We start from the raw sequence: 16,201 nt of genomic DNA on the forward strand, positions 1-16,201 counted from the left end.
GCCGGCGGGGCACTTGAGTATGCATAAGTTTCGCGGGCGCCATTGCCTGATTAATTTGGCAAAAACAAATGGAACGCGCGCGGCCGTGATCGTCCGGCGTGATTAATGAAGTAATGAAGTCTTGACTAACCCCCTTTAATGGGGCGACCCGCGCGGGCCGCGCGTCGGCGTTATATACCGGCCGGGGGAATCGGCGACCGGCGCGGCGCCGCACGCCGCGCCGGCAGGAAAATCAATTTGGTTAATTACAATTAATCGCACGTTTTGTTGGAATCGCGCACACGTGAGTTATTTCGCCAATTAAAAATGTAGATTGCCCGGGTCCGGGCGGGCCCCGGCCGTTGGCTCTCGCTTTCTCTCTGATCGTCTCGCTTTATTTTCGGTTAAACGCCACGCTCGCTTAAGCCACCGGACGCTTAAGCGTCCTCCGCCTGATGAGTCTATTATAAAATTAATAACTATAAATCTCGGCAGAGAAAGGGAGAGAGAGAGAGAGAGATAGCGGGGACGACGGTAGCACGTGGCGCACCGTTTTTCATACTCCGGTTAATTATACGCGACTGCAAATTGAGCGCGACGAGTAACGAGCACCTTACCTTACCGCCGTCCTTCTTTTCTCCTTCTTCTCCTTATATATTGGAGCTGTCTCTGCGCGGATCACGTGGACTCACCGGTGATTTTTCCTAACGTACTGTCGCAACGAGAGACGTCCATCTTCCTGTCGCAACTGCGCGAACGATTCTGCTTCGTCTCGAATATTATGTTATTCCCATTCTTACGAAACGATTTATTAAACACTGGAAATTGCTTCTTTAATTATAGCTTCTTTTACTCCTTGCGGGTCTACATCGAGTTGGTCTCAATATGCGTTGCGGTCAAACCGATCGTTGTTTCTCGAGTATTCGGATCAACACGCGATTACAATTAATAGGGTTGGGTAAGTTAATTTTTTTTTAACTAAGTTAAAGTTAAAAGTCTAAAAATTTAACTTAGTTAAGATACAAGTTAGTCCGGAATAAAATTAATTGAGTTAAAAGTTAAGTTAATAAAAAGAAATAATTGAAAAGTTATAAATTTAAATTTTTTTCATTTTATAATTTTAGGGTTAATTTTAGTTTCTAAATAAAGTTTCTAAATAAAGTATATATTTGTTATACTTATTTCTATCGAGCCGCGAAAAGAGGACCGATTTCGAAAGGCTTCTTCTAACGTGATTTATTGCACAGAAGGTCCGCGAACAGTGATTCCTTCTCGCGGTCAGACTATATTTATTATATTATTACAATTGCCTTGATGTGTGTCCCCAAATTTGAGTTTGAAGACACTAACTTAGACATGATATTTATTTTGGGTTTACAAGAAGCAAGATGTAACTTCAAGAAAGTTAGATCAAAAGTTAATACTTACCGATAAAATGTAACTAAATTAAGTTAAAAGTTAAGAGCCTAAAATGTAACTAAGTTAAGTTAAAATTATTTAACTTTTTAACTTTTTAACTTAACTTTTATCTTTTTAACTAGCCACTACCCAACCCTGATTAATAGACATTATAATAAACAATCATTAAGATTTCTATAAATAACTCAAAGCAAAGATTTTTTGATCTATGCAGACAGAGAAAAACATGGTGGAGAAAACTGTAAAACTGACAATTATAAAGTTTTATAAGTAGAAGGAATATACATAGTTGAATAAACTATTAGTTAATTGTAAAATAATTAATTGAATTATATACATTAATTTATATATAGTTGAATAAACTGTTTAATAGTTGTTGCCACTACAAAATAGTTTATTCAATTATATATATTGATTTATATAGTTAATGGGATTTATTTATAGTTGAAATAATTATAAAATAATTTATTCAACTATGTACATCAATTTTGTATATAAAACTTGTATATAGTAGTTATCTTTATAGTTGTCGCCACTATATCTTTTTTTCTGAATATGTTAATTCAACCGAGTAGATAAAATCGAGAACAAAACATGATCCTCGTTCATTTGCGAGAAATAGTTTGAACCGCAAAGGGCTAGAATCGAATTATTTTCGAAAATTGCCACGTCTTTTTTCGTCATAATGTGAACCCTCATCCTCCCCCTTTCCCTCTCGCTTTTTCTCCCTTTCTCTCAGCCTCTCGTCTTTAGTCTTATACGAAGTTGTTTGTGACAGATCATCGAATGACTAACGAGGCGGTTTTTCGGGCAGATGGGACGAACGGACTTTACGTGAGCTGCCTGTTGGATGGACGGGGACGGAGGGAAGGCAAAGGATCTTTCGGTATCCGCGCGTCGCACTCCGACGCACTCGCACGCGATCTCTCGCTCTCTCGCGTGCCTCACGGGCATTACGAGGAACGCTCACGGCAGCCAGTTTGAATTTCGGAGCGTCGGGGGGTAATTCCATCGGCGGGGTGTTCTAATTGGCCTCTCATTACCGATGCTCGGCTTGTTTCGGGGCCGAGGCGAAGCGAGGGTCCCAGCAGCGTCGAAACTAACCGGTGGCTCCGGCCGATTATTACCAGTTATTATCTACCGCGGGATCGTTCGATTTAATGGCCGATTGTTTCGAACGCCGCGCCGTTAATAGAAATTTACTGAGGACTCTCTGCCTCCTGCCGGGGGTCTTCCTCCTCCTCCTCCTCCTCTTCCGCCATCCTAGTGACACAGCCAGGCGATTATTGCCGAAAATCGAGCAGCTGAGGACGCCTCGAGAGAAAGAGATGATGCTTCGAGTAGCGATCCTGTCATAAAATATATGGTATGTAATCGCAGTTGAGTATCCCTCCTTAATTTTGTAATCGATCAAGTATATTCCTTAATTTTATCCTATATATATAGATATATATTGAGTTTCAGGCAAATCGGGGGAAACGATACGAATGTTCCTCGCGAGCATAGATAGGATCTTCTGTTGTTACGTCTCCACACGTCGCAAAATATCGGAGCGGCGTGCCGCGGCTACGCAATTTCGGCTTCTCTTTCGTAGAAGCCGAAGACCGGGAGGAGTCGAGTTTGCGGCTCGGCGTCAGCAAACCTGTAATAAAGTGGCGGAACAGTTTTTGACCATACACCGCGCGTAATTGGCCCGTCATTTTGGCCCGGGATACAACCTAATAGAAATAGGTAAAGGGGTATTTGCGTTCTACGGCGGGATAATTATTGCGATGTATATATTAGAGCCGCCCTCCGGAGCACGCCAATTCGATTTAGTTCTGATTAGAGTAATAGTTATTATTTTAAAATATACCTTCTCTCGGTCTCACGCTATATATACGCTAATGTAACCAAACGGTATAATTGCAGACGCAAAAAAATTGTCGTCCCCTCCAGGTTGTTTTATTGCTTTGAATTTTAAGATATTTATTTAGTGCCGCGCGTGCAATTAGAATTTTCTTTTTCTTATTTTGTTTTGTTTTGTTTATTTTGTAAGCATTATCTGCAAGTTTCTTGTTAATTAGAGAAGAAGTATGTTATTAGAAACAAATTCATCAGGCGCGTTTTATCGAACGGCCCCGTAATCGATTAAGCACAGTCCGGTCTATAAATTCTGAGTAATTAAGAATGAAGGGAGAAAGATAGATTATGAAAGAGATATTACGCGAACGCGTCGCGGATCATTAGTTGCAATAATAAACCGCGTCGACTACGGTAATTTATGCGCACAATCGTGCCGAAAGATCTCCTGAAAATTACTTAACCGACGGGTCAATTAGCGTGCTTATAGGCGATCCGCGACCCGCGACGGCGCGACGCGGCGGGTTTCGTCATCGAAAATTTAATCGTCCGGACCGGGAGTGCAATTTGCATTTCCGTTCATCGAAACGTATATGTACTCACGAGTAAATTAATTGTCGAGTTGTGTTGCGTACATTACATGCACACTTAATACGTGTCAATAACCGTTACAGGTCATCTCGCTCGCTCGCTCGCGAATGATCTCGTTCGGCTTCGAGGAAACTCTGTGAACGTTGAAAACGGGACGCTGCACGTCAAACGGCCGAGATCGATTGATGAATCGAGGAGTCCTACCGTGATTACGTCGTAGGCCCCGTTCGACAGCTGTCGGTTGCATCGGTGGGCCATTTTAATTGAAAAAAGTCGTCGCGGCGGAGGGACGGGGTGGCCGGGGGAGGGGGGGGGAGGGGCGGAGGGGAGGTGGGGCATCAATTTGCTCGATTATCCCGACCGGGTTAGGAGAACGGAACGCGCGGCGGTGAGGGGAGCGGGGGAAGAGGGGAGAGAGGAGAGACGGGCCTGGCAGGTCGGTCCTCAGGCTCGGGGATAGAAAACCTACTATAGATTATCAGGCCTGTTATTACGACGGAGAGCGGAGGTTTTTTCGGGACTAAAAATTGGTTTTTAATGCGGGGTTCGTCGCTTTCTTGTGGCCGCGGGGGCCCCCTGTTGGTAATAACTATATTATCGGGGGAAAGGGGGGGGCCCTGTGTGACCACGCGCACACGGTGCACGCTATACACACGGCTCGCGGGACACACGAAGACGCGCTCGAAGGCGTCCGGCCGGCCTCGTCGCGATACAATGTAACTAATGCCGGGGAATATATTCGAGACATGCGAGAGCGGAATACCTATATAGCCGCAGAGACGTCTCTCTCTCTCTCTCTCTCTCTCTCTCTCTCTCTCTCTCGGTCCTTGCGCTACAGTGCTGCGAGGCGTTCGGGATTATACCTGCAGGGCCCCGCTTCCCACCCCTCCTGCCTCTTCTTCCGCCCCTCGTCCTCGCGTTTCTTAACGCGACGACATATGTGTTAACCGACTTTGATTCGAGCCTACATGTAAAGTCCGTTCCTGGAAAAGATAAGAGAATATTTTCCCGGCTCTTTGGAAAACTCGACCGCGCCGGTTGCGAAACCGGATCGCGCGGACGTGTATAAATAACGATGCTCCGCCGGAAGACGTAGAAAGATCCTTGAAGATTTAAACATCTCGCGCGCGCGCGCGATGAATGATTTCCAGCGAAGAGGTCCCGGCTTCATAGATTCGCCGGGGCGAATAGCATCTCCGGGATCCGGCCGTCTCGCGCGCTCCGAGATGCGCAACCAGCAACACGCCTTTCGCAACGATCAGCGGCACACAGCGCGGCGGGCCTCTCGCGATCTGGGTCGACCCATTGTTGCGTACCCTTCCCCTCCCCCGGCCCTTCCTTTCCCCCTTCCACCCCCCCCCTCTCTCTCCTCCGCCGACTCCTTCCCCTCCTCGCCCCCAATTCTCTCGCCGTAACCCTTCGATCCTCCTTTTGGTCGGTGATCCCTTTGTATGTGGAGCGGGCGTCAGTTGTTCGAGGCGATTTATTATGAGAATTATGAGGGGCTCGCGCTCTCGCGCGCGGTGTGCCCCGTGGTACTCGCGGGGTAGGTGCTCGAGGAGGTGCTAGTAAGAGGCGGTACTGCCTCGTAAACCTTAGATTTACTTCTGGCTGGCCGCCATCAAAGCACCAATGCACCACTACGCGGAGATCCGTTCCTCGGTGTTTCGCGGAGTCGGAGCTCCGAGATACTTATCGCGATATTGCCGCGAACAGAGCCGATTGCGCTCTCCGTTTCTCTCTCTCTCTCTCTCTCTCTCTCTCTCTCTCTCTCCCTCCTCCTCCCCTGAGTCTCGGAAAAGAAACACACACCTGGGCCTCCTCTCCTCCCCTCCCCTTCCCCTCGTCATCGTTACTCTTCTTGGCTTTTCGAGACCTGTTTGGAAAACTTGAAGAAACCTGAAGAACGTTTGAAGTGTGCACGAAAAACGAGCCGCAAGTATAAACTCCAGATCTCGCCGGAGAAGCAAATTTCAGTGAAACTTTGAAATTTTGTCAACAAAGCTCGTTGTCTTTTTGCGTCCGCGCACTACTTTTATCCGACACGAATTAAATGCTCGTTAAAATTGATTCTCTTCCGCGACGTGGATTATACCTGTGGAATAACTTTTTGACGGCCGTTCAAACAAGCGCTTGACACTCGCCGCGTCAAACGAGAGACTATATATATATTAATTACATCGGATTACGTCGTCTTAGATTACTACGCAACATCGCGGCTTCGTGATTAATTGACTTATTTGTCGAGAAAAACAAATTTGCGAGAAACCTCGTTACAAAACTACTTACGGAGATTATACTTCTCCGAGAACGCCGCGCCTTTTTGACAAGCTTATATACAATCCCCGTAAAACCCCTCCCCCGCCCTCCTCCTCCCCCGTCGTCGACGCTTCCAGGAAAGAGGTATAACAAACGTAAAGGGAGCAACGAGAGGCTGAGAGAGATTTCGTTCAATGTTGCCTAATTGGCGACGGCGGCGATTAGGGGCAGTTCTCGCTTACGTATCGGCGAGCGGTGTAGAAAAGCTACTTCCAGGAAGAAGGGACCGTGGCGTCAGCAGGTGCCTGATAAAATGACGCCGGCGGATAATCCGGTCGTCCCGTCTCTCCCGCGTGCAGGACATTCCCTTTTCGCCAAACGGCGATATTTCGCGCGGCGTCCTTTCGCGCGACCGGTTACTTTTTTTTTTCTCTCTCCACGTAATAACGGAAAGATTTAGCGCTGGGCACGACGCGTCGCCCCTATATATAGTATATATTCGCATGCGAGCATCGCGCGAGTGGAGCTTGCAGCACGACGACGCCGGCCGTTCGCATTAGCATAATACTCAATTTCATTCTTTGGCCGCTCGTCGCCGCTGACACATTCGTGCATTAGCAGGTGTCGGGCGAAATTGCCGATCCCGCGGGATGATTGCGCCTTCCAGCATGACGCTTCGTGGAAATTGTATGAATTAGCTGGGAAAGAAAACGTAATGGAAGACCCTTCGCTAAGAAGGCACGGCGATTCGAGTACAAAGTCCCTTGCGTTTTAGCGTTTCAACCCTTCGCGCTTTTCGTCTGTAACGGTCGTAAATTTCTATACCTTAACGTCCGTTCAAGTTGAGAAATAAAGTATTTATTTCCATCCGCTTTCATTCCATTCGCCGTCACTTCGTGATTCGAGCCTTGCGCAAGATCCTAAAATATTCCGAGAGATTGAAATGTCGTGTTAATGGGTAAATGAATGAAACGTCATAATTGTAAAAAAAAAAGAATAAACTACGAAGAGAAGGCATTGTGTGACATTACGCAAAAATACTTAGATATTATGCATATAGAGAGGCCCGATTAAAGTGGAAAGATTGATGATCGCGGAATCGATATTTAGAAAAAAAATCTTGATATATGTAAATATATGTAAATTACATATAAAGAAAAAGACGTCTGAGTGACAGCCATAAAGATGACAATTATGTACGTTTTATATGTAGAATTAATGTTTGTAATTGAAGAAATTGTTTTATAATTATTCTGATTATAAAATAATTTATTCAACTGTATACATTACAGCCCTGGCCAAAAATATTTGGCATCTATATCTTTTTTTATTTAATTGGAGAAGCTATTTTATAGTTATTGCAACTATAAAATAGCTTGTATTTGCAATAACTATAAAATAGTTTATTCTTAACTATACATATTACAGCCTTGGCCAAAAATATTAGCCATCTATATATCATTTTTATTTATTTGACATTCTTTCGTCTGTACACGGAAAGAATGATTTTGTTGAAAGATCTAAAAATTTTGCTAAAAACAGATCTGAAAATAATTTTTTATTGAATCGTCAAAATAATTTGTTGGAATGTTAAAACTGATAAGTATTGCTACAAAACGTTTTGATATTCTAGCAATCATTTTGACTTTTGCACAGAATTATTTTGATTATTGAGCAAAAATTACTTTCAGATCTGGATTCGGCAAAATTGTTCTTTCCGTGTATAGTTTGCTCAACTATATAGTATATTAATTCCATAAAACTAGTATAGTTGTCCTTTACAGTTGCCACCGTTATGTTTTTCTCTGAGAGTATACGGGAAGATATTATAACAGAATAAAGTAATATAAGCCTCGACACTCTATAATCCTCTCCTCTCAACTTAAAGCCGGAATAAATTTCGCCGAAATTCCCGCTGAAACAACAAGAGAAACTCCGTTTCGAATCTGTACCCAAATTGCACGGAACTTCATGGTGGTTCCGTGTCGGCCCGAGGGCCCGGACGATCGGGAATCGATTTTGGCAGAAAAGTGAATCCAACGAGCGTGGCGACCGCCCGTGAGGCAGCGCGCGGATATCTCGATCCCACGAACAAGAGTACCTACATATATATATACATACAACGCTCTTTCTCTCTCACCCTCTATCTCTCTCTCTATCTCTCTTTCTCTCTCCGGGATCCGCGAGCGGGGTTCGCCGGTTCACGGCTGGCAACGGGTATCTACCATCTTGGCGCGTATACAGGCGGAGGAAAATTTGGTAATAAAATTTGTTCCCGCCAGTTAGACCCGGGCCCGTTGCCAAAAGCGGCTATTAATTCTTTATCGCGCATCTTCGATCTCCTGCCAAGTCCCGATCCCGCCTCCGGATCCGCCGTGGATGGATGCTTTTCAATATCCCGCGCGGATTGCCCGCGCCGCGCCGCGCCGGGGCGAGCCGCACGTTCAAAAACAAAGTACGAAACGGCCGCGGCGGTACGATCGATACCTACCCAAAAATTAATAACGCTCATCTCGCGTGACGAATGCTCCTCGATTCTCGCTACAGGTATATGCCAGGTCCCTACACCGTCACCGCGGAACGAAGCGCGAGATCCCTGCAGTAATTAGCATCCAAAAAGATGGATAAGAATTGCGGGATTTCGCGTTAACCGGTCTCGGGTTACGCGCATACGTTAGTAGGTAGCCGGGGAGTTTCGCGAGGTCCGATCTCGTCGATTTCTTTTTTTTTTTTCTTCTTCTTCTTTCCGAGGGAGACTCGGTCGTGCGTCCCGACCGACGTGCGCGCGCGCGTTCGTTTCGTGGAAGTATAAGAGCAACGTCCCTCGCGCGTCTACAGCACGAGAAACGACTTAATACGTGGGTAGAAGCGTATTCCCGTACACGGCGAGCTATGTACTCGCCCTGCACACCGATTTATGTACATACATAATGGCGATCGCCGGGCCAAGTCGCCCGGCATTTTATGGGACGAGCTGGCCACGAGCCCAGCGAGCCCGTCGAAGTAGGTTCGTTCGAGCTGTCTTCATTCGCAAACGAAGAGAGTAAATTCAAGAAGATTGCCTGTTTTCGATAGTCCTATATGCAATAAAAAAGAAACAGTGATAAAAATACTTGAAATATTCAAGTGGACATTAATCCTTTCAATGCCACATACTTTTACATATGTAAGCAAACGTAGATTACAACTACAATGTTGCAGCAACGTTGTAACACTTCAGCTACATTGCAAAAATATTACAATGTTGCTGTAACATTGTAGTTGTAATCTGTGTTTGCTGGGACACGAATAAGTCGTGGATGCGCAAAGTAGTCTGCTGTCTTTGGCTGCACGCCTCAACGCTCAATAGTTTTTAAAATACTTTCTTAAAGTCAAATGTATTGAATATTACATCTTGTAAAAATAAAAGTGTTATTATATCTTATAAAAATATTGCTGTGATGCGTAAACACGCCCAGCGGACGTAAATACGTCATACGTAGCATTTACATTGCAGTACATTTGCGTTTTAATCAGGATTGGGTAAGTTAATATATTTTTTTAACTAAGTTAAGTTAAAATTAACAGTCTAAAAATTTAACTTAGTTAAGGTACAAGTTAGTCTGTAATAAAATTAATTGAGTTAAAAGTTAAGTTAATAAAAAAAAGTAATTGAAAAGTTATAAAGTTAAATTTTTTTCATTTTATAATTTTAGGGTTTTTAAATAAAGTTTCTAAATAAAGTATATATTTGTTATACTTATTTCTGTCGAGCCGCTGAAAGAGGACCGATTTCGAAGGACTTCTTTCAACGTGTGTTTAATGCACATCAGAAGGTCTGCGAACAGTGATTCCTTCCCGCGGTCAGACTATATTTATTATATTATTACAATTGCCTTGATGTGTGTTCTCAAATTTGAGTTTGAAGACACTAACTTAGACATGATATTTATTTTGGGTTTACAAGAAGCACTATATAAAGATGTAACTTCAAGAAAATGTAACTAAATTAAGTTAAAAGTTAAGAGCCTAAAATGTATTTAACTTTTTAACTTAACATTTATTTTTTTAACTAGCCACTACCCAACCCTGGTTTTAACACATCCATAGCGCTAAAAGGATTGAAAGGGATGATTTCTCAATTATATTTACATCCTTGGTATATTTATTAGACTCTTATCATTCTTCAATATTATAAAGAATTTGTATATAATTAAATAATTAAAAAGAAAAGTTCTAAAGTTTCTGTCGAAACACGCGCGATAGGATCCCATTTCGGTCCTTTCCACATCGTAAAAAGTTGCTATATTTAATTCCAAATTCGTTCGCTCCGAGCACTTCTTTTTTTGGTCCACGTTAAAATATAGGCAGGCGCAAGATATTAATTTACAGGAAATTATCGAGTTCGCTTATCGCGAGGAAGAATGCTCGAATACACAAACACATGGGAGAGGGAGTGAAAGAGAGAGGATGAGCGTGAGAGGCCAATGAGAGGGCTAGAGGAGACCCATCCAGGCTCAGATATTTAATCTGGTGCGGAGTGGGTAAGGCTCATCTAGACAAGGAGAGAGAGGGCCTTGTCGGACGAAGATCGAGCGGAAAGATAGCCGATACCTCTGGGAAATATCGGTATCGATAGGTGATCAGAGCTAAATGGTTTATGCGAGCGATCAACCTCCGACCCCTTGTAATAACCGGCAAGGAATCTGCCGCCTGATCTATTGGATCGAACTTGATCGAGTTACCACCTCGACGGGGGAGGGGCCAGTCATATTCCCATCCGGCTGTTTCCCTCCTCCCCCCCTTCCCCGTAAATTCAGTACGATACAAACGGAGATCACCGGATCCTCATCTCCCTTCAATTTTGAGTCGTGTCAGCAACGAGGAGGCTCTCCCGCGAATCCAGCTCGAAACCGCGCCTCGAAAGTGCCAAAGCGTTCAGAAAATACGGGGATCTGAAAGGTCAAGAGGATTTGCGCAGAATCCAACAATGCTGAAACTTTGATAAAGCGGCGGCGAGTTTTTCTCGCCGAGGCATTGAGTTGCGGAGACGGAGCGACCGTTTAAAGATGGCAGTAAATAAAACGTCCAGGGTAGGAAAGGACAGAAGGCTCGTCTCTCTTTGCCTCTCTATCCTTCCATCTCTTTCGTTCTCTCTCTCTCTCTCTCTCGCACGTTACGATCAGTTAGGCATAGGCAGAGCCGGCGATACATATTATCCGTTCGACAATGAAGGCGTCCTCCTAATGAAGGAGAGCGGCGATCGGGGATCTCGTAAATCCTCGGATTATTAATACCTGGCATCTCCGTGCGTGAAATCCGGCAGGTGGCCGGTCGGGCCTCTAATCGCGATCCCGGAATAATTTACACCCATATTCCTCGGGAATCATCGCGGGAGCGTTAACGAGCGCCGTGCAGCACCGTTTTCGCGTGATTTCCGAGCGCGCCGATCGCTCGGGACGCGAGCCAGGTGACGCCTGCCTGAGCAATCTTATTAAATTCCGACGTCTCAATATCCCGATTTCTCTTATGTAAACGTCGAGCGCGTAGCCAATTTCAGTGGCAAAAAGTAGCTCAGCGGAGCCTAATCATTATTCGCATTTCATTATTTATCATATCTTTTTTTTTTTGAAAGCCTTCGTAACGGCAAATATTTTCCAGTTATAATGGCTTTATAACTACAAAACATTTTATTATAAGTTATTTTTGCAAATTTATTCCACAATCTAGATTTTTATCTATTGTAAATATAAATTTATTTGTATATTTATTTAAATTTATATATAATATATATTTATATTTACAGTTATACAAATATAAATATAAATATTTTGTATAAATGTAAATTTATATAATTTATAAAAATATATATGTATATATAAATATACAGACAAACAAACAAACAAAATATACGAACGCTAGAATTTCTTACGTAGACCAGCGAGCGAAGTGCAACGGATTTGAATGGTTTTGCTACAATTACCAACGCGATTTGTCACGGCCAGAGAAATCCGTATAATGATGCGAATGAATCACTACGCGCTTTACAAAGCCTTGCGGCATGCGCATGTAAGAAGTGAAGCCAACTGTACCGTTGGATTACATCAAAGAACCAAGGACGATCTTATATTCGCGTTAAAAATTTCAAATTTTAAAATACCCAGCCAAACTATAAACATCAGAGACATTGAGCTGATGCGCAAAATAATAAAATATTATATATACACAAAAAATTCTTGAATTAAATTCTAAAATTCAAATAAACGGCAAGAACTGAACTCACGCATGATTTATCGGCACAATTATCAAGGAATTTAGATTATAAGAAGATCCTCTGTAAGAAATATAGATCCTGGCATCTTTCAGTTTCTTTGATTTAGTTTTATAGCCAACAATAAGTGGGATGCTAGGTCGCGTCTTTCCTAGACGTACCAGGACATTACGATCATCCTCGGTGATCGGGAAGCGCCGCTTCGGGGGCTCCGCTAGGCCGGGGCGAGGGGGGAGGGTAAGGAGGGACACGTAATGCCGTTCGTGCCCGGCGACAATGGACTGGTGAGCGGTGAGCAAGGAAGAGGAGGCAGCAGCCGCCGCCGCCGCCGCCGCCGCTGCCGCGAGGATTGGCCGGTAATAGAGTCCTCAGGCGAGGGCGAGGGCCAGAAAGCATCCGGCCGTTTAAGCGCTGCTCCTCCGTGGACGGCTAATAATATTAACCGCGCGCCACGTCGCAATCGCACAATGGCCCTTTGTGGAGGCGCCCGGTCGCGCGGGCGCGCGCGTGCGCTCGGCTCGCGTAAATGCTGATCGTAACATAAATCCCGAGCGGCGACGCGCTTTATTGTCTTCGCGCGACGCGTATTACCATCCACCACGTCGTATCCTCCTCCCACCTTTTATTTCTTCCTCGTCGTTCTCGCGACAACCGCCGATTTCTATATATTCGCTAAAGTGGCAGTGCCATTTTGCGAGCGACGATCGCTGTCCCCTTGCTCGCGATCGCGAATTCATTTTACTTTTATTTAAAGAAATGAGATTGAGATCACTTTTGACTTTTAATTTTCTCACATACGCTTTTTCAAGAATCAAGGAAATTAATTGTTGGAATCAAATTATTTGGAATATAATGTACTTAACTTGAAATAATATACTTATTTTATCAAATATATTTGGGGAAAGACACTAAGGATCAATACGCAGAACTCGTTGCGTTAAAATTTCTCTTCATAAAATTATATTCAATAAATTAAGTTACATCTTACATAATTAATTTGCACAATTAATTTATTGAATATAATTTGAGAAATTTTAACGCAACGAGTTCTGCGTATTGACTCGAAGTGCCTTTCTTTAACTAATTGTTTTAATTGAAGAATCTTATATAATATATTCTATTTCAAATATATTTGATTATACACAAAAAAAAATAAATAATTTTAATATTGGAATCCGCTAAATCTTAAAGGATTTTATTCTTGTACATGGCCTCAAGAGGAATCCTCTGAAATTAAGAGGAAAATATTCTGTGCACAATATTCTAATAGTTGGAATAATTTCGTTTTGCATTTACAGTACAAGTCTTGTACTGTAAATCTATATTTATAATTCACATTATTTATACTGTAGGTTTTTCAGTATTTGCAATGAAAAACAAAACGCAGCCTTGCTGCGTCTGTTTTCGCAAATGCAATGCAACACTTCAATCAATCGTCACGGCAGAACGCAACGATACACATTACTTTTCGTGTTACTCGTATCACACGTAAGAGGGCATTCCGCTTGAAATAAACATATTCCTCTTAATACAAGAAGAAAACCGAAAAATAATATCTAATAGATTTTATATGAACAGTTCACTTTATTGGAAGAGGAATACTGATCTTTCTGTAAAAGTTTTCGCTTAATAGAATATGGGACTAGAGAAAATTTCACTTTATAATTAATTGTAAAATATTTTTTTGGGCGTGTAAAAATATGTTTAAAAGTATTTAATTATAAATTGATCAGTATCCATATGGCACAAAACATTTCAGCAATATTGCAGCAATTTTACAACATTTTACTACAATGTTGTAACGTTGCTGCAATATTGCTGAAATATTTATTGCTATTTGGATTAACTTATGTGTTATGTAGATGTTTAAGACATTTTCTCATGTTTTTCTTTATATCCAAATTAGTGGATAACTTGTCACTGCAGTGAAGCTTAATGTGCGCGCATTGATTTATAATAATCAATTTGCTACAAAGATTATTGTCGAATCCAAATCGTTGTTAAAGATAATTGCTATGCATATAAAAGTCTACATGGAAATCTTAAGCGAGAGCAATAATTTAGAGAGTAATAATTTAGAAGTGCCTGAAGTTCGAGAAACAAAATTCAATATCGTAAGTAAATGTTCGTCTAAAAATATGATAGACATGTTAAATCGAAGCAATAAATCCGTTGATCTTTCATTGTATCGGAATATGCAATTTTGAAATTTTTGCCATTCATTATTCTAAGTTTAGAACCGTAATAATTAATTAACAACATAAATTCTCTTATATAATATCATCGTCCTGTCAGCTCTTCAATATTTCACGGAATTGCATAATTTATAGGTTGTAAGTGAGAGCGGTACGCGCCGTGAGATCTCATTGAAAACACTCGGAAAGTGCGCGTCGGAGAGGCTTAAGGGAATCGCAATATTTTTAACTGCGCCGAATATAAATAGCGTTGCAATTGCGAATATAACAGCGGAAGCGATGTTACACCGATGTCTATGATTTATGCGCGGCTCATTGTTCGCCACGCGACGCCGACAGCGGCCGCATTGTCGTACATCGTTATTATTCCGCGCGTCGGTCTCCTTCCTTCTCCCCCCCCCACCCCCTACATCGTCGCATCGACGTTAAACGAACAAAAGCTCTCGACTTTTCGAGCGAGAGAGCGTCCCGGACTCGTGGCGAGCATAAATCGCACCCGCGCGAATTTACATAAATATCCGCGCTGCAAGCGCGATTTATTTCTTCGGTAAACTTGGAATTGACTTTCGCCCGGTGAAAATTGGATATGTCGTGTTCCCTCACATTTTAAACGCTCAACACTGAGTTTCGGCGACCAGCTGCAAAACTTTTAATAAAGCTCGATCCTAATTCCGAATCGCGAATTGCATCAACACACTGCAATTTACTTACGTCAAATCAATTGATCTAAATTGATTATATAGTCATTCTGAAATTATTCTAAATTCTATTTCAACTAAAGAACACGAAGACGACATACCTTGTGTGAGAAAGTTGTCTCTAATAAACAAAAAAATTCACAATTAATTTACTGAAATAACAGACTCGTGTCGCGTAATTAATAAGCTCAAATTAATTTGGTATTATCCCGAATTATTCTATTCGATTAAAGAACACGAAGGGATGCCTTGCGAGAAAACGCATTCCTCGATAAGAAAAATTCTTAATTAATTTACTGAAATAACAAGCTCAAATTAATTTAATTTTATACTTACGCTGCCCCCGGTCGTCCGTCTTATCCTGTCGCGTTGCTTTCTTCAGACGCGATAAAGGGGGAATGGGGGAAGGGGACGACGTGCGTGGGAATGCAATGACTGAACGCCGGCGTAGTCTGGAGAATAAATTAATATATTTTTAATGGATATATGATAGGTACTGGTTTTTTTTTTCGCATATCCCGGATCATCGTATGGCAACTCTTAATCACCCCTAACCAACCATAAACCACCGAGCTCGTAGATCAACTTTGCTTGGGTGGAGGAGGGAGGGGGGGGGAGCAAAAATTTTTGTACCGCGCCGTAACTCACGCTCTCGCGTTTGGGTTTTTCGAAGTATATGTACAACGCCAAACAAATTCCTATCGCAGAAGGTCCTCAATTGCGTTTTATCTTCGTTTTATCGTCTATCTTCTCTTTGTCAGACTTTGTCGACGTTCCGCTTATTAATTAACTTGTTTATTAACCACTGCGCTATGCTGGAAACAAAACGTTGGAAAAAGTTATTCGATTATCCAGTCTATCTCCCCTATAGGAATTTAATTCGCATTAACGTGACTGTTCTAGTAATTTTCATCGAACCAATCGCAAGTTTTGTGTGTGTGATTGTGTGTGTATGTGTGTGTGTGTGT

The sequence above is a fragment of the Wasmannia auropunctata genome, unplaced genomic scaffold (genome assembly GCF_000956235.1).
Source record: "Wasmannia auropunctata unplaced genomic scaffold, wasmannia.A_1.0 LD336097.1, whole genome shotgun sequence".
Taxonomy (NCBI): domain Eukaryota; kingdom Metazoa; phylum Arthropoda; class Insecta; order Hymenoptera; family Formicidae; genus Wasmannia; species Wasmannia auropunctata.